Here is a 19,341-nt window from a genome sequence, read left to right on the forward strand (position 1 = left end):
CTGGAAAGCAAAAAAAAAAGTTTTCTTCTTTTCTGAAATCAGTGACCCCCAAACTCTGTCGTTAGTAACAATAATTAAAAGGTGCTCTAGGAGGGAATGGATGGATGATTGCCACTAAGAGGCACATTCTCATTAATTTATTACCAATTTTTAACTTTGCTTCATTAGGACATGTCTGTTGAAGGCCATTTAGGACTCCCGGGATTTGCCTGCACTTCACATTGCCTCCATATTGGTTCCAGGAAAGGAGGATCATTTCAGTTTGTTGTTCTCCATGGACCTATATGTACAGGGAGGTGGAGGGGGACCTACTGCCTTGTAAATCTTCCAATCAAGGAAGGGGTCAACTTCTTTAGGATGTTCTTGGGACTGACTGAGTAGGCTATTAGGAGTTAGTTCTGGGAAACAATCACTAGCTAAGCAAACTGTGAAGCCGTCTGCATGTCATTTAGGTTTCTGCCTCAGCAAGAAGTATAAATAAAATTCAACCCTATCCCGGGTAAATTAGAAACCTGGTCTCGAAGATTCTGAAAGCACCTTAGGCTTAAGTTCCATCAGTATCTTTTGCTCGGTGTTTCCGGCTGATACACATTTTCTGAAGATTGCCTCCTGGGAGAGGGCGAGCTCTCCTAGATGTCTGATCTTAGAACCACACAGCAGGTGCCACCATAGCTGATAGTAGATGGTTCATCTTAGAGATGTTCTCTACATGAACTCACTGAGCAGAGGACCTTTTTCTTTTTAAAATACTCTTAGTCAAATGCATTATTCCTATCATCTCTCTGCCTTAGGGCTAAACATCTAGATCTTTGTCTCTTGGTTTCCCCACGGATATCTCTTGTGATGTGCTATAACGACATGAACTGAACCATCCCAGACTTGGGCTACCACCAAGGAGACCAGAATTAGGCATTCACTGGCTGTCTTGTAGCATAATTTACTAGAGCTTGTCTTTGTCTCCTATAGAACAGCAAATGACATACCAAATGCCCTTGAACTTTATTTGAAAGGATCAACTATTTAGGAGTCTCTAGGGTGACATTTTCCCCATCATTATCATTGCTTTCATCTCCCCAAAGCCTAACACAAAACCTGGTATAAAGCTGACCCTGAGTAAACGAATAATTGAATAAAGTGTTTGTTCGTATCATGAATGCAGTGAACTTTTATAGTCTTTTCCCCACAATGTTAGGTATAGAAAATCTGACCCAAGATCATCTGAAGTAAATTTTTGAAAACGAGCTGGAAATTATATTTGCTTTGGTCATATAAGTAAAGGAAAGTATTGCTTTCTTTAATTTGGCGGAAGACTTGGAATTCTGGATTATGCTTTTAGGTACTTTTTAAACAAAGCAATTAAAGACAAGAGAACACCCAAATTACCGCGATAAAAATAAATGTGCAAAATGAATCCATTATCTAATACTCATAGAGCACTGTTTACCAATAATTAACAAATCCAACTGATATTAAGAACTTAGCCCCCTCTAATGGAGCAGGCCACAGGGAAATATCAAAGAAGTGCTAACAGCTGGCTTGTTAATATTCTCAGTCTTTTTTCTTTTACAAGAGAAAACAAATGGGAAAGCACAAAAGCAATTACACAGTAGTCCTGTTTAAGATAAACCATGAGAAGTAAAAGTACTGGCTGGATTGATAGCATTACCATATTCCAGATCATAAATTCCTACACTGGCTGCAGGAATATAAAATACTACCAGATTAAGAAGTACTAATATATAAGCAGATGACTTTATTCTTTAGTAAATACTAAGAGAAAGACCCAGCCACAGATCCTAATGGGGAAGAGCATTTATCTCATTAAATCACCACCACAGGCCATCTGTTTTCAAGTCAAATCCACATGAAGGGACCCTTCAAATAGCAAAAAGACCATAGAGAATGCCAACTTTCACCTTGCTCTCATGTTTTATGTTTTATATCTTAGTTTATTTTAAGCCACTGTGAATGTAGTTATTTGAACAGGTAAAAAATAAAAACTAAATACAGAGCTAATCCTTTCAAGAGGTTGCTATCCAATCCTTTGGATTTTCTCTGCCTTCCTCACTCCCTCCTGGATACGCAAATCATGTCTCATCTCAAAGGTCAATTGGTTGAAGAAGCCTTCCCTGACTTTTAGACATGGAAAGCTCCCTGGCCATATATAGTGCGTGTCGTTTGGGTCATCATACTCATCATATGTAAGTTTCCAGGGTGCTAAAACACCATTTATCTTTGGCATAGTTCCATTCTTTTCAGTACTCAGTGGAGTGCCTAGCACATGATGAATATTCAATCTGTATTTATTAAATGAGTGAACAAATGAATTAATGAAAAGCTTACATGGTAAAGATATAATTGTTCCAGCATGGCCCTAAACTAAGTAGAGATTTTTAGATAACATTTTAGAGGTATCACCTGGAAGGATACACTTAAGAAACTTTTTAATCAGGAGAACTTTATACTTATTAGGTCTAGAATACATATCCTATATTAGGTAATGGGTCTCAAACCCATGTCTATCTAAGTAGCACCCAACTTATTTAATGTGTGTGTGTGTGTGTGCGCGCGCTTTGCAGGTGAAGAGGGTGTTAGATGCCCCTACAGCTTCTTGCATTAACATGCTTAAATGCCCAGAGGAACATTTGTAGAAGATATTATTCCCTGAGTCACTGTAAGCTCCAGTTCTAAGAAACTACTTGGGTCTCCTGAAAATTTAGATTCAGTTTTAAACCAGAAGATAATCTAACTACTTATCATTCATCAGGAACTCATTCTTTGGTTCTTCTTATTCCAGCATCTTGAAGTAATCATTTTCCTAATCGTATTAGACTATCTCCCCCCACACAACTTACACTGGGACTCAGGACTCATGCTGAAGGAGTCTAATGATATATGGAAATATTTGAGGATATTATAGCCCAGCAAATAAACTTTAAAGCAAAAGATTAGTAAAATACAATTTTGCTAAATGGAGAAGCATTATGATTTAGTACCTTATACTTTGTGTACTAATCAAACTATTTCAGTTTAAGTATGTCTGAAACAAGTATATAAAAACCAAAGTTAATGTTCACACACCTTCATGAATACCAAATCCTAAATGGCTTAGACAGTAAAATAAGACAAAGAAGGAAAAAATAGGCTTAAAATATCATTAACCTTTACTTCAATTTCACTATTTGGAGTAGAGGGGTCTCTTGATGTCATTTCAAGCTTTTAGCTGTTTTGGTTTTGAACAGTGATAGTCTAGTGAATTATGAACCTGCTGTAAAATATCTTATTAGCCTTGTTTTGAAATAAGTATGCCTTTATATTTAATGGTACAATGTTGAACTTGAAAATGTTTTGGGGTTTTTAAATTGCTCCTCAGGTTATTTTTGTTTAATTTCAAGAAAAATAAAACCCTAAACTTCATAAATACTTAATTTTTGTTTTCATGAATATGTGTGTGTGACAAGTGCCCTTTATTTCATCTTCATTTTTTGTTTATGTATATTTGTACAAACGATAATTCTTATTTTGTTTCGTCATATTTCTGACTTTTTTCTTAGTTTAGATTTCAAAGTAGGTAAATGTAATCAAAGATATTGGAAATAAGGGTTAAATTTAAGCCTACTTTTCAAGGAAAATAATTACATCTTTTCCTTGTGTCTATTTTCAATACATAATATTAACATGGATCCAGCATTTTTAAAAAAATAGTGCTTCCAATTTATACTGTAGCATGAGAAATTGCTAAGTATATAGACCCAAGCTTCTATTCTACTCAAGCTAATATTCTTCATATTAAATGCCTAATGACTTCTAGAGAAAAATTGCAATGTATCACAGCATCTTTGCACTTAAAACACTATCTGCTGGGAATATGTTATAGCAATACAATATAATTAACTTCAGTATGATTTAAACTTGTTTCTCTTATTACTAATGAAAGTTTTGGTATCCCAATATACATTATATCATGATAATCTTTTAATCAAATTCAGGAAGGATGGAGGAAGGAAGTGTTTGCATAGCTATGGGTTGAAGGGTTTTAGAATGGATATATCAGAAAGAAAAAAGGAGGAAGCCATTCGAATGTTTAGAAATATTGATAAAAGGGTGAAATGTGTTGCTGAAGAGAGAAGGAAGCAAATTCAGGAAGACTTGATGGATTAGGTAAGTGTCTCCATTAAGTTCAAGGCCTAATGTAATAGAGTAATAGAGTGAAAACTGAATGAGTAAGAGTATTATCAAAGTGGGCCAATTAAATTAAATTTTCAAGGGTGGAGCAGCTCCCAGGATGGTTAGGTAAGGTAAAAATGAAGAGAATGTGCTGTGGAAATGGAGAAGAGATACCAAAACTTTGAGACTACTTAATTGACAAAGTAGTGACCAAATTGGTGGGAACATTTGGGGTCTGAGGATACCTATGATCTAGATGCCACAGTTATCGGTGAATTGGTCAAAAGGCACTTGAATGTAGGCAAAACTTCAGCGGGGTAGAAGGCAATAGGCAGATAGCCAGAGCTCAGAGAGGAGAGACTTTAGCTCCGGGGAGTGGGAACAATGAATCCATGATCTAAAAGCCACAGTGAAGAATTGCAGAAAGCCAGTTTTGTTGTTGTTGTTTTCACAGAGAAAAAGCAGCCTCCATTGTGAAAACTGCAAAGAAGTGAGGGTTCTTTAGGGATGAGCCAAGTTTCCATAGTGGAAAGAAAGTGGAAGGAACACTGTGTGAAGAAAATGAGAGAACACAAGCTAGCAGATACTGATGGTATTCCACTCGGATTCCATCTAATCCTTTTTACTGGTTTTGTGAGCTCCCCCCACCCCATCTACATCCCCATCCCCGTACCGTCACCACCATAGTTCAGTAGCCTGGCCTTTGTAGGGTTTATGGATTTACAAATAAAAATATAGAATGGCCAATTAAGTTGGAATTTCAGGTAGACAACAAATATATATGTTTTTTAGTATGAGTTTGTTCCATGCAGTGTTTGAGACATACTTATACTAAAGAGAATTTGTTGTTTATCTGAAATTCAAATTTAATAGGATGTCCTGTATTTTATCTGGCAACCTTTTAAGGGGAACAGACTTGTAGGTATAATTTAGGCTCCAGAGCTCCTGTGTGGGATCAAGTGAGGCTAAATCTTTGCCTGAAGGTGGATCCCTGCTTGACTTCTTCCCTCTCCCTGCCCTCCTCCCCTCACTCCCTTCCAGGTCTCTCCTGGTACCATAGTGAGTCACTTACACATGATTCCTTGTCTCAGGTTTGCTTCTGTGGCATACGAAATTATGATGAGGACTTTATTTAAAGAGAAACTGAGTATAAGAGTGAAAGAGTTTGTAAGGAGGTCAGCAATGGGACCATGAGTCAGGAAGAAGGCAAAAGGAAGGAACCACCCCCACCTCTGCCACCCCACCACCTCTAGTTTTACAGATGAGGAAATTGTCACTTGGAAAAGTTCCTTAACTTGCCAGGCTAGTACAGTTAGAAAGCGGCCTTGCTGAGGATCAAATATAAATGATCTGATGCCAAAGCCTTTGCCCATGTCTGCACACAATACTCCTTAAGGCAGAGGAACAGGCATGTAAGTGCCTTGACAATATACCACCACGTGCCATCTGCACAGTGAACAATACACACATGTTAAAGCAATGAGCCCGGTTTATATTTTATGTGGTGCCTCTGAGAAACAGTGATCAGAGTGATGAATGGAATGGACTGACCTCAGGGTCCAAGGCCTGAAAGAAACACTTTGGTAAAACTGTTAGGACCCAGAGCTAGGATGCTTCCAGGTGCTTCCTGAGGGTGGAAGTACCTGGCAGCCTCTCCCTCTTGCCCTGGGAGCTGGAAGAGAAATCAGCTTTCCAAATGCCCTTAATGGCAGAACATACACAATCTCTCAGAGAAGTTTCCAGTATGAATCACATATATGCTTATAGGTACACTTTTCTCCCTTATTATTTAAACTTTCATTAGGAAACATGTTCCGGGTTAAAAAACACAAACATTTTTAGGTGAAAACATGAGGACGTTATTTTAAAATATAGTTATTTACTTAAAGATTTATGTGATGCTCTCTTTGTGGGTTTTTTTTTTTACTATGACCTATTTTTTCTTTTGTTCTCATTAACACACATCCCTTAAATATGAAATATTCATGATATTTAATAAATAATAATAGTGTTTTTCAATTGGAGCTTAAAAATTTGGAGAATGTGTGGCTGGGGAATGTGAAATACATCTTTGGCATGTGGACAGCCGTGGCTCCAGAATTTGGAGCTAAAAGGCAAGCAAAGAATGTTTTATTGCTAGTATCTAAAACAAATTTTATTGGAAACTTTTATGTTTGTAGGTTTGAGTAGTTTTTATAGTGAGGAGTTCTGAAAACTGCCATAAAATTTTGCCTTAGGGGTTGTGATTACATTTGTGTCTTTTCCAAACTTATATAAATAAAGAAGACAGTTTTTACTGTGAAAGCTTAAAAGGTTAGAGATGTATTTGGTCTGTGATGAACGCTGTACAGGTTTGATGTTACAGGAATTTATTTTAAAATATCAATAAAAATACAACTTTAGAGGTCCTGATAAAGAAATTGCAGGAAACTTGATGTTGAAGTTTCCATTCAAATAGACTCACTAAAGATAATTAATTTATTGTACTATGCAAAGTATCTTTAATATTAGCTGATGCTACAATTTTACATGGTCGTGATATGTGGTTTACAATGGTTTTTGTTTTTGTTTTTTTGATGGCTAGGCAGTAATAAGAGGTGGATTTTTTTCTTGCTAGAGCTGTTTAAGCATAGGCTGGACAATCACGTAGTTGGGAAATTATAGAGGAAATCAACACATCTTAGAGGAGACCAGATGAACCTTAAAATCCTCTTCCAAACCTGACACTGTGATTTTTAATCTGTAAGGGGCGTAATTTAAAAATAATATGTGGAAACATACCCCTTTCTCCTTTTCCTTCATACCAGAGGTTTTATCTTACAAAAACACATTCTGTAGCAGAGAGAGAAAGAGGAGGTAGAAGGAAGAAAGAAAGGGAGGAAATATTTGTGGTATAAATCATGTATTACACACGATTTAAAACAACTATGTAAAGAAGAAAGTATTTCCTCATTTTCTAAGTGAGGTAACTGAGTTAATGTGGAGCTAGAATCCAAACCTGAGTGTCCTTGATACCCTGACAGTTACTTCCCTAATTTATCAATTTTTAAATTTTACTACTTAGAATGCAAGGTGAGGTGAAAAGTGAGAAAGTGACTGTCTATCATATATAATAATATATAATAGATAATATGGGCTTGGGCTTCAAAGGCGATTGTCTCGATATTTCTGGGTGAGCCAACCAACAAATATCTATTGGGCACATATTATGTGTCAGATACTCTACTGGACACTGTAGATTCTGCAGTAAACAAAGCAAATAGAGTGCTTGCGCTTAGAAAGCTTGCCTTCTAGTGGAGGAGGAGATCAACAATAAACATAAATAAGACAATTCCAAGCCTTGATAAGTGCTTTAAAAAAAAATTCACGCAAAACAACAGCAACGACAACAAAAACCCCCTAAATTTGGTTTGGGTAAGAGTGGAAGGGGCTGAGGATGGGCAGAAATGTTGAATATAGTTTGTGGAGAGCACTAAAAGCCATGCTAATGAATTTGGGCTTGACTTTGCAGGTGGTGGGGGATCCAATATGAATTTTTTTTCTAGAAAATTACATGAATAAATTTGTGTTTTAGACAGTTTCCGCTACGGATGGTGTAGAGACTGGAATGGAAAGGAAAGACACAGAAGACAGGAAGAAGAAGGAGGCTTTTCTGGTAGTTCAGGAAATGGTGATGACATTACCAAGCTAATGAGGACAGATTGCGAACTGTTAGTGAAATCTACGACCCAGTATTAGTGACTGACTCTAAAGAAGGAGGGAGGCGATGAGCTGTATGGTGGCTGGGCTTGCTCATCTTGGATGCAAAGATAGCTCTCTTAGTTTAGAGAGATGAAGGACATAGGAGGGGGCTGGAAGAGGAATAAGATGTTTTCCCACAGATTATAAATTAGGTTTTTGGACAAATTGACCTTAAGGTACTTGTGGCATCCTCTAAGTTGATTTTTTTCAGTAGGCATCTGGAAATATACCATTTTCCTCACAGCAGTTGGGTTGAAATAAAAATTAGGAAGTTAGCAACTAGATGTGTTAATTGAAGCTATGCTATAAGAATGGATTAACGATGTTACAAAATTTGGGGGAAATGGATGTTGGGTATACATTAAGAAATATTGGTGACTAACATGCTTTTTCCCCGAGTAATATCTTTAGAAGCTAATATAATAAGCACCAAAACTACTTAAAAAATACAGACAACAAAGGAAATTTCCCTGGAGTGTGCCCTCCTCTTTGCTGCCCTGTTCCCACCTGTCTCTTTCATTCTCTCTGTCTTCCACATGTACTTGGTTCTAACAGCATTTTAGGAGATTCTTAGCCTTTTCATTTTCTTTGTGGTAAAGATGACTCTTAATTGAAGAAAATTAAGTCAGAGGAAGAAGAATGTCCTAGCATCAACCTTGTACAGATGAATAGGTAGGTTAGCATGGTATACTGGAAAGAGCAGGAAATATGTTGCCAAAAAGCCTGGGTTTCCAGCCCAGCATTTTGACTCACTAACAGTATGAGCTAGGTCATGGACATTAACCCCTTTGAATTTCTGTATACACTTCACAGGATTGTAACAAGTATCAAATGAAATGATATATGTAGATGTGTTACGTACAGGGCTGTACAGATATTAGGTTTTCATCTACTGTCTGGCTTACTCAATAAATGTTTGTTGAGTGAATGATCACCTCTATTAAGGAGTCTTGGATCTACTCCTATAAATCTGTCAGTCTCCATAAAATTGTTTCTTTAAGCATTTATAGCTGCCAGGATTTCTGGCCTTCAGTATGTTTTTAATACAGTCTTTTATTTTTTGTTGCATTGGCTTTATCTTATATAACAAATGTATTAAATTATTATATGTGTATCATATAGTTAGTATTAAATTATGCTAACAATAATACTAATTTGTTTCGATTATCCCCTTTCAAAATGATCTTGATTTCTCTTTTTCTGTAAATCTTTTTCATTCACTTTTCAACTATATACAAAGAACATAAAAATATTTAAAATACTCTATAAAACTAAACATAAAGTTATAGCAACCAGAGAAGGCTATCATTTAGTTACGTTTTCGTTCAGCCATGATTTTTATATCGCCTACTAAATTGTATTTACTTCTAACATTTTTTTCTTACTGTAAAATATTCAAAATTGACCTGGAAACTTGTCTTAAAAACTTGAAACTTAAACACCGTGATTATTTCTTAGACCCTGTTCTGGACCTCTGCATATAATTGTATGATTTCTGAGGGGCATGCACTCTAGTCTGCAGCTTGCTTTCTTTTCTAGGAGATTTAGTAAAACTCCATTCCATGCTATGGCAAAAGATTTGGGTCGATTGCAGTCCACATCTAGTACAAATAAACTGTGGAGATTAATGATAGTGAAAACATAATACTAGACTATAAGCTTTATGAAAACAAAGGCAATGTCAGATATTTTTAATATATTTTCAAGATCTAGCAGAGAAGTGACTCATAAAAGCTAATGTTGAACTAATAAATGGTGTGTGAAGCAAGTTTTAGGTTATGATTTCATAAATATTGTTTCATGCAATTAAGAATTTCTTTCTTTAATAAATTAGAAAGCATGTAATTTTTGTCCCCTGGCTTCTGGCTGGTCCTTCAACATACCCAGCTTGTTCTTATTTTGGAAACCTTAACTTGAATAATTTTTTCTGAATGGAATTCTCTTCCCCTCATAGACCTTTATATAGTTTGTTCCCTAACTTTATTCAGATCTCTCCTCAGCTGTCCTTCAGAGGGTCATTCCTTGACCACCTCATTTGGGTTTTTTCCTGCCTTGTCCCTAATTATTAGTCTCTGTCTTCTTTATTTATTTATATAAATAATATATATATATATATTATTTATTTAGAGAAAGCACGTGCGAATGGGGATGGGGTGGGAGGAGGACAGAGAGAAAATCCTCAAGCAGACTCCCCACTGAGTGGGGAGCTGGATGCAGGGCTCAATCCCAGGACCCTCAGATCATGACCTAAGCTGAAATCAAGAGTCAGCCGCTTAACCGACTGAGCCACCCAGGTGCCCCTTTTCTTAATATATTTTTATTTATAGTATTTATTGTTACTGGAAATTAACCATTTCTTTGTACATTTGCATATTATTGCCCCACCACCACCACTCACACACACAGACACACACAGACACACACAGACATACACAGACACACACACACACACTGGGTTATAAGGTTTATACAGGCAGGGATCTTGTTTGTAGAGATCACTGCTATATCCCCAAAGCTTAGAAGAGTGCCTGAAAAATATTAGGTGTTCAATAAAAGGTCTGTTGACTTGATAAATGAATTTCTGATATTTATATTTGGTTTATCTCCCAGGAATCCTGGAAGATCTTTGAGAGTAGAAATTAAATCATACGTCCTACTAATCCATGGTAAGATTCAAGTTACTGAGTAAATATTTAAATGCACCATTTACTGGGGACTTGTTGTAAGCCAGGCACGTGGATTTTCTCACTCAGTTTTTGAAACAACTTTCTGGGGTGGTTATTATTATCCCATTTTGATGGTAAGGAAACTAACACACAGAAAATTTAAGTCATTACCTCAAAATCATTCAGTTATCAAGTGGCAAGGCTGGCATTTAAACCCCATTTAAACACAAAACCCTATGCTTTCTGTAGAATTCTCCAGAATGGAAACATACTGAATTCTGTTTCTATTTTATGATCCAACAGCAAAATTTTCCACAGCCCACCTAAAACTAAACCTGCAATTCAATCCTGTACTCAACAATTTGGCCTGACGTAAATGCTCTCATGTTGGAAACATATTTTCCAGCCCCCAAAACTAACTCTCAGGCTCCAAACATAACCTCCGTGGATGGAAGGGCCTCCCAATTTTTTTTCTGTTATGATTCTTTCATCCAGAACATTTTACTACCATATCTTAGCACCTGCGTGAATGTTATCAGTTTCATACCTCCCCAGGTGACATCATTTATACAATTTAAGTTCATTAGAATCTGTGTTACATATATGCTAAGTATAAAGTGATTTCATGGACAACAAAAGTTGTGTAACCATTACTGGCAAAAATAAATACCAAATATTTCAGTACAGAATTGGACCCCAGTATATGAAATGAAGGAGAGAGCTGTCAAAGGAAACTTGTACCAGATGTTAAACAGGTGGGGTAGACTATTGGGGCGGGCAAGAGAGAGTGAACTCAACTCCCCTGAAACAAAATTCAGGAGAAATTTTAAGAGCTGAGGTGAGCTAGTGGAAAAGTACTGGAGGACATTAGGTGGGAGGTTGGTCAATGTCATTAGGTCATCTACAGGCAGGGATGTTAATAGAAGTTAGGCTCCTACCGTCCCACAGAGACTGGCAGATAGGGGCACTGTCTTTCTTGATTAAAGTTCAAGCAAGATGCTTCCTGAGTTCTGGAGAAAGACATTCCCAGGTTGTAAAACTGTCAAGAGGTTGGGAGATTTACATCTCAAAGGGGCAGAGAAAGAATTTACAATATAAATTTTCTAATATAAGTCCTATAAGAAAAGGGAGATCCAGGGCTTAGAGTCAGGAAGAAAACTGTCTAAAGTTGAGTCGAGCTGTAGGAGATAGTAAGACCCCCTTGCTCAGTATAAACAGGTGGTCATCAATTTATAACAAATATTTTTGTCCATAGACTTGGATAATAATTGTGTCTAGCTAATATCAATAAATAGCTTTGGATTTTTCTCTTGAGTCTGCCTTGTAGTGTGATAATTACTGCAGTTTATCAGAGGAGTTGTCATGAAGCATAAAATAAAGGACCCTTTTGTCTATTTTAGAGATTACTATCTAGTGAGGGCTTTTGGGGAGATAATTCCCCCAATTTATTAACTAACCCAAAGGGCCAATTCTAGAGTGGGAATTCCAGATCTTCCTTATGACAGGTCTGTGGGTAGAAAAGATTATTTCTTTTCTTTTTTTTTAAAGATTTTATTTATTTATTTGACAGAGAGAGACACAGCGAGAGAGGGAACACAAGCAGGGGGAGTGGGAGAGGGAGAAGCAGGCTTCCCGCGGAGCAGGGAGCCCGATGCGGGGCTCTGGAGCTCGATCCCAGGACCGTGGGATCATGATCTGAGCCGAAAGCAGACGCTTAACGGCTGAGCCACCCAGGCACCCCTAGAAAGGATTATTTCAGAGAGTTAAACTTTATATGCTTCAGAAAACAGCATTAGTTATGGTATTTAATAGCTGTGTTCCTGAATGGTATATGAGTATAAAATTTTTGCAATGGACTTCTATTTTAAATCTGATAAAATTTATTCATTCAACAAGTATGTATTGAGCACATTATGTACTATGTGCCAGATACACTTCTGAACATTGGGGATTCATTAATGAACGAAAATGCCTGCCTTTCTGGAGCATGTATTCCCAGCTGGGGGGTGGGAGGGAGACAGTAAACAATAAATGTAACACATAAGTAAATTATAGAGTATATTAGACAGTGGTGAGCGCTAAAGCAGGTAAAAGGGACTGAAAGGGCAAAGGGTAGAGCAGGGACAGGTTATCACATTAAACAGGGTTTTCAGGGCAGGCCTCACTGAGTAGGTGAAATTGAGCAAAAATGTGGAGGGAGTTAACCCTGAAGACATCTGAGGGAAGAGTGTTCTCAGCAAAGGGAACAGCAGTGCCCTGTCCCATAGCTGGGAGCATGCCTGGTGTTCCTGGAACAGCAGAAGTTCAGTGTGGCTACAACCTGGTGATGAAAGGGGCCGGGTAGTATAAAGTCAGAAGGGGAGTGGTGAAATCTTTTTTTTTAAAACTGCATACACTCTGGGGGGCAAAGGATGAAGCTAGGGGAACAGTTAGGTGGTTATTAAGGTAAATCACCTTTTTTTTTTTTTAAATATTTTATTTATTTATTTGACAGAGAGAGACACAGCGAGAGAGGGAACACAAGCAGGGGGAGTGGGAGAGGGAGAAGCAGGCTTCCCACGGAGCAGGGAGCCCGATGCGGGGCTCGATCCCAGGACCCTGGGATCATGACCTGAGCCGAATGCAGACGCTTAACGACTGAGCCACCCAGGCGTCCCAAGGTAAATCACCTTTTAAAGCAACTGCACATTACAAAAGCAAATACTATTTTGCATGTGGATTACTTCATAAATTATATATTTTATTAGTTCAAGTTTTGTTGAATACTGTGTTTGTATAAAAGCTCACCTATAATTTCAAAATGTTGATGAAAACAGCAAATTAACTTACAATGAGACAAAAATTGATCACCCAAATAATAAAAACAGTTTATTTATTTATAGAAGATTTTAGTGATTTCTTTCACTTCTTACCTAATTGATTGTCATCCTATTAGCATCTAAACAGACTTTGGTTGTTTGACTACCATAATCTTATGAAAATGATATATACCTCAGTCTCCCAAACAAGGCTTTTCTTTGAATAGCACTATACTGTTATCCCAAGAAAAGTAGAGTCATCAATGTTTTCCAGACATTTGGATAGAATGCTTAGCATCTATTGATACCATCCTATGCACACTATCTTTGACTTGGTAATGTGAGGACCAATTCTAAATCCATATATTTATTATTTTTCTTAGATATCCATGGGATCTTTATATCAAACACATTAATTTCAGAGAATCTTGTGAAATCAGAAAGATGTATTTACATGAACTCAGGGTGTCTACAATTCTATGATTCAATGACCCTAGTGGACAAGGCACCATTTTTATCGGAGATATATGCAATGGAATGCAAGTGAAAATTATACTCTGGCTATTTTCTGTCTTTAATTATCTTAGAAAACAAAACAAGAAACAAAACTATTTCCATATTCTGCCAAGTATTTGTTGTCACCTACTTGAAAAAGGAGTAATTTTACCTAAAGAATTGACATAACCATAAGAAACGCCCCTACCCAGTTAATGTCAAATACTCTATTTTGTCCATTGATGCGTGGTTCAAAAATTCTTTCACAATACAAAGAGGAAATTAGAAAATTTTTAGATCCAGCTTTATTAATTTGGAGTTTGATTCTGTAGCTCTGATTTATTTCCTACAGTCAATATCTCCCTGCTTTAGATACTTAAAAATTTGACTTTTGTGCATATCTAAAGTGAGACTTTTGATATCCAAATAATACTGTGATCTTCAAAGTCTAATAGTTTTTTTATTGACTGCATTACTTCCTTACATATAATTTTAAATACATTTAGTTAGATCCCTTTACTCTCTAGAACAGTAGCCCTTAATCTCTAGTATGTATGTGACATTGTTTGACTTCAGTATCCCCATTCTATTCCCAACCCCATTAAGGCAACTTTCTGGTAAACCTTGTGCAGTCTTATCATGTACATGTCAGGTCCAACTCTTGGCCAAGAGCTATGAGAAGTCCCATCCAGACTTTGGGGTCCTCCACTCCTACTCTGTGGAACCACCTTTCTACAGTTGCCCTGCTATGCCAAATCTAATCATTTCATCAGTCCCAAAGTGTGGTTTTTGCCTCCTCAGCTTGTCAGACCATGGGCTCCAGAGAGTCCTATGCAATGGTGGGGAAATTAACCATATGAAGAGAACAGACTGAAGATGGGGCTCACTCTATGAGTTTCCCTTCTTTCAGAGATCATAGTCTTTTACAGCCTATTGTTTCCTACCTAAAAACAGTTACCCTTATATAGCACGGTTTTATAATTGTTTATGTGGGAAAGGCTAGATTACTACTCTCTCATAGAACAAAGTAGACTTCTGAGAATAATAGTTTTTAACCTTTTAGGACATTTCGATAATATGCTGAAAGCTATAAACTTGTTTCTGCAGCATTAACAGATACATTATTTAGATCATCTATAGCTTATATTTCGACCATATAGTCAAAGGGGAAGAAGTGGAGATTAGAAGGAGTGCTTCTGTTAATTTTTACTTACATCTTAAGTAATTTAAATAATGAGCAACTTGTTGTATACAATTTTCTGATATTTTAATTATGCATCATACTCCTAATTATTGAAAAAGGACTTCGTCACATTTACATGAAGTCATCTTTGTTAGATATTTAAATTACAACCCTTGTTTTCTTTTTTCTGACATTTTCCTTTATAGCATTAATCATTTCATTACCATGAAATATTGTGAGTCAACTTTTTTTTTCTTAAAATTTATTTATTTGAGAGAGTGTGTGTGGAAGAGGAGGGGCAGAGGGAGTGAGAGAATCTCAAATTTCAAGCTGAATCCCCACTGGGGGGGGTGCCCAAGGAGGGCTTCAATTTGATAACCCTGAGATCATGACCTGAGCCGAAATCAAGAGCTGGACGCTTACCCGGCTGAGCCACCCAGGGGCCCCTGTGAGCCAACTTCTTTTAAGTAAGTCTGTAGAATTTAGTTACAGTGAGATTTTATTGTATTTTATTTTAACCAAACCCAGGAGTCCCTTCCATTTAAGTTTATGATGGAAGATTATTAAGATTATGAGTTTATGATGATGTAAGGTATGGGGATTAACATAAGAATAAAAAAAATAAATAAATTAAAAAAAACTTATGAGTTTATGACATTTATTATTGTAATAACATTTTCATTTAACTTTGCTGTCCTATTTTACTCTTTTGTGTAACAGTTTTTTCCTTAATTTATTATTTATGCTTAGTTATTTTGAATAATTAGGAAAAGGTGTAGCACTGTCTTTAATTCTAGTAGTGGTTACTTTTTTTTTTTTTAAAGATTTTATTTATTTATTTGAGACAGAGAGAATGAGAGGGAGGAGGGTCAGAGGGAGAAGCAGACTCCCTGCCGAGCAGGGAGCCCGATGCGGGACTCGATCCCGGGACTCCAGGATCATGACCTGAGCCGAAGGCAGTCACTTAACCAACTGAGCCACCCAGGCGCCCCAGTGGTTACTTTTATAAACTTATATAATAGTGCTAAAACTTATATTTCTTAATCTATCACCCTTAGAAATGAGGCAGTATCTAATGAATACCAATTGTGAAATATCAATAAATTAGCACACTTATAAACATTTTCATTCACTCCCTCTTTTTACTGTTTCCCAAGTTTTGTTAATATGCTATGAGACTTTTTCCTCCAATCAATTTTAGCAAAATATTATTATAATTTGTTACATGGTTGCCTCAATGATAGCCTTAGGTCCATGTTTAGAGATTCAATGATTCTTGCCACCCCTTTCATACCACACTTCATGGTTGGTTAATTTACACCTCAAGGTAAATTGAGAACTTCGGGCAATGTGCCAGGAACTAGGAATTCAGCAATGGGTAGGGTAGCCACTCACTATGCTCCCTAACAGCAGTTCTCAGTATAGTAAGTGGAATTTCCAAATGAGGAAAGAAAAGTTGCTTCCCTTTTTTGTACTTTCAAAAATGTTCATTTAAAAAACTTTCAGGGGAAGAATGAAGCGGGGGAAATCGGAGGGCGAGACGAACCATGAGAGACTATGGACTCTGAAAAACAAACAGGGTTCTAGAGGGGAGGGGGGTGGAGGATGGGTTAGCCTGGTGATGGGTATTGAGGAGGGCACATTCTGCATGGAGCACTGGGTGTTATGCACAAACAATGAATCATGGAACACTACATCAAAACTAATGATGTAATGTATGGGGATTAACATAAGAATAAAAACAAACAAAAAAAACCCTTTCATATCATTCTTTTACTTTTCATTGATATCTCATTTGATAGTAGGAACCCCTATGGGCACTCTAGGTTCATTATTTCATTTGTGTTTCGAGGCATACATACTTGACATTTTAAATTTTTTTCTATTTAATTTTCATGGCTTCACAAGCAGCTCTTCAGTTTACCTCTGAGTAAAGCATTTCCCCTGTCTCGTCTGCTTCATTCACCCTCACATATTTGTTTTGAACATTTGAAATTGTGCTTGTTCAATGGTGTGTGAGTTTGAAATGCCAGGGGAAATAATTGGACAATGAAACCTACTCAAAGTTTAAAATCTTAATTATGTTTCTAATGTTCTATCAGTTGTCAGAAGCCCGCTATGTTGAATCCTAAACAGTTATCAGAAAGTTCCTGTGTCTTAAAAAGTATCCTGGGAATGAATTTTTAAAGCATGTCTCAACTCATTTCCTTTCAGATCTCTTTCCATTCACAAATCATTACCATTGTCTTTCCAAGTTTCTGGTGAGAAAGAAATCCCTGAGAGATACAATGAAAAAAAAAGTATCTAAATTGTCAGATGGAGTAACAGGGAAGTTCTAAAAGGTAGAATTTTGTTTCCTTTCTAGATCAGGAGTTCCCGGCCATTCAGTGGTGGTCTATGAAGTTATTTCACTAATTTATTCCTTTGTAAAATGATAGGAGGAGAAAGAAAAGGTTACAGCAGCACCCTTAAATCACTACCCTGAAAATTCAAGAAGCTATCATGGTCTGGGTGAGCCCACCCGCAAAGAATTTTGGGAAGAAGGACACCTGAGCTGCCTTCAACAGAATTTTTTTTTTTTAAGATTTTATTTATTGATTTGAGACACAGAGATACAGAGAGAGAGCGAGCATGAGCAGGGGGAGAGGCAGAGGGAGAGGGATAAACTCCCTGCTGAGCCAGAAGCCCGATATGGGGCTCGATCCCAGGACCCTGGGATCATGACCTGAGCCGAAGGCAGACGCTTAACCATCTGAGACACACAGGCGCCCCAGAATATTTTTTTTTTCTTAAAGGATTCTATGATATAATCTTCTTCAGAAAAACTTTATGTATCTGAAAACTTCATAATGTGATTAGTACATAAAAGACTTTATTATGTCTTATGTAATATAATATAGTTTTATTTTATTTATTATTTATTTAAAAAATTTGTATTGACTATCTTTTCCCAAACTTTAATCACTTCTTTTCTCCACAAAACATTTAATAAGAGTTTGTTGTTTTTATTGTTATCCTAGGAAGTACAGTTTGAAAACCTTGCCTAGGAAAATGCTTCTCATGAAGCCTAAGACTTTGATATTTAATAGTTTCAAAGGAATAAAGAGGGTAACAGAAACTCATTTTATTTTATACTTGACCAACTGGAACACACTAACACACTTACATCCATACAGAAAGATGCTTCATTGAAAAATTCTCTCTCTACACTTAGACTTAACTCTAGGAATAGGATGAATATGTGGCTCCTTGCCCCCAAATATTAACTTCATTCCTATTATTCCCAAATATTAACACCTTCTATATCAGTTTAATGCATAAAAATGAAATCTCATTTAAACTAATATTATTGGTTATAATAATATTATTGGTTATAAGTTCACTCTAAAGTATTAAATATTTAGGGGCACCTGGGTGGCTCAGTCGGTTAAGCATCTGCCTTCGGCTCAGGTCATGATCCCAGAGTCCTGGGATCGAGCCCCACATTGGGCTCTCTGCTCTGCGGGAAGCCTGCTTCTCCCTCTCCCACTCCCCCTGCTTGTGTTCCCTCTCTCGCTGTCTCTCTCTCTCTCTGTCAAATAAATAAATAAAATCTTTAAAAATAAATAAATAAATAAAATAAAGTATTAAATATTTAAAAATTCCTTAATTCCAAATGGATTCCTTAAGTTGAAAGGCAGAATGGAACAGAGTTAGTAAAATCATGAGTGAAGTGAACAACTTTTTTGAGACTCGGAAGAGGAAGTTTCTTCAAGACAGAGGTTGAGGGACTGGAACAAAGATAACATTTCCTGACTTGACAGTTTGGTCTACCCATTACCCACTCTAGCTGTGCTACATAAAATCATTCTCAAATGCACATTTCTAAAGTGATTTCAGAAAAGAACATACCAACTATTATTCAATGGTATTATGTGACAAATTCAACTTTGTACACTTGTCAGCATTAACTGTTAAAATTTTTTTTTTAATGCTTGCTAGTTTTACGCAGAAAAATCTCTCATTATTTGTTCATTAGAAGTTCTTTATTAGTAAGGTGAAATATTTTTAATTTTTCTGTGAATTATATTTCTATCATATCATGCAACATATGTTGGCTATGTAGGGTCTGATGATGTTATCTGTAATAATTCTGTCCCTTTATTTCACTCCCATTCTTTCAATTGTTTCGCTTTATGAACATATTCAGTGAGAATGAGGTATAAATAAAACCGATCAATTTTTCGCCTTCTCTCAGTAATCCTAAGGGATGATTTGATGATAAAGTTGCTCAAAACTGTGATGAGAATAC

This window comes from Mirounga leonina, unplaced genomic scaffold, assembly GCF_011800145.1.
Source record: "Mirounga leonina isolate KUSES-001 unplaced genomic scaffold, KU_Mleo_1.0 Mir_129, whole genome shotgun sequence".
Classification (NCBI taxonomy): domain Eukaryota; kingdom Metazoa; phylum Chordata; class Mammalia; order Carnivora; family Phocidae; genus Mirounga; species Mirounga leonina.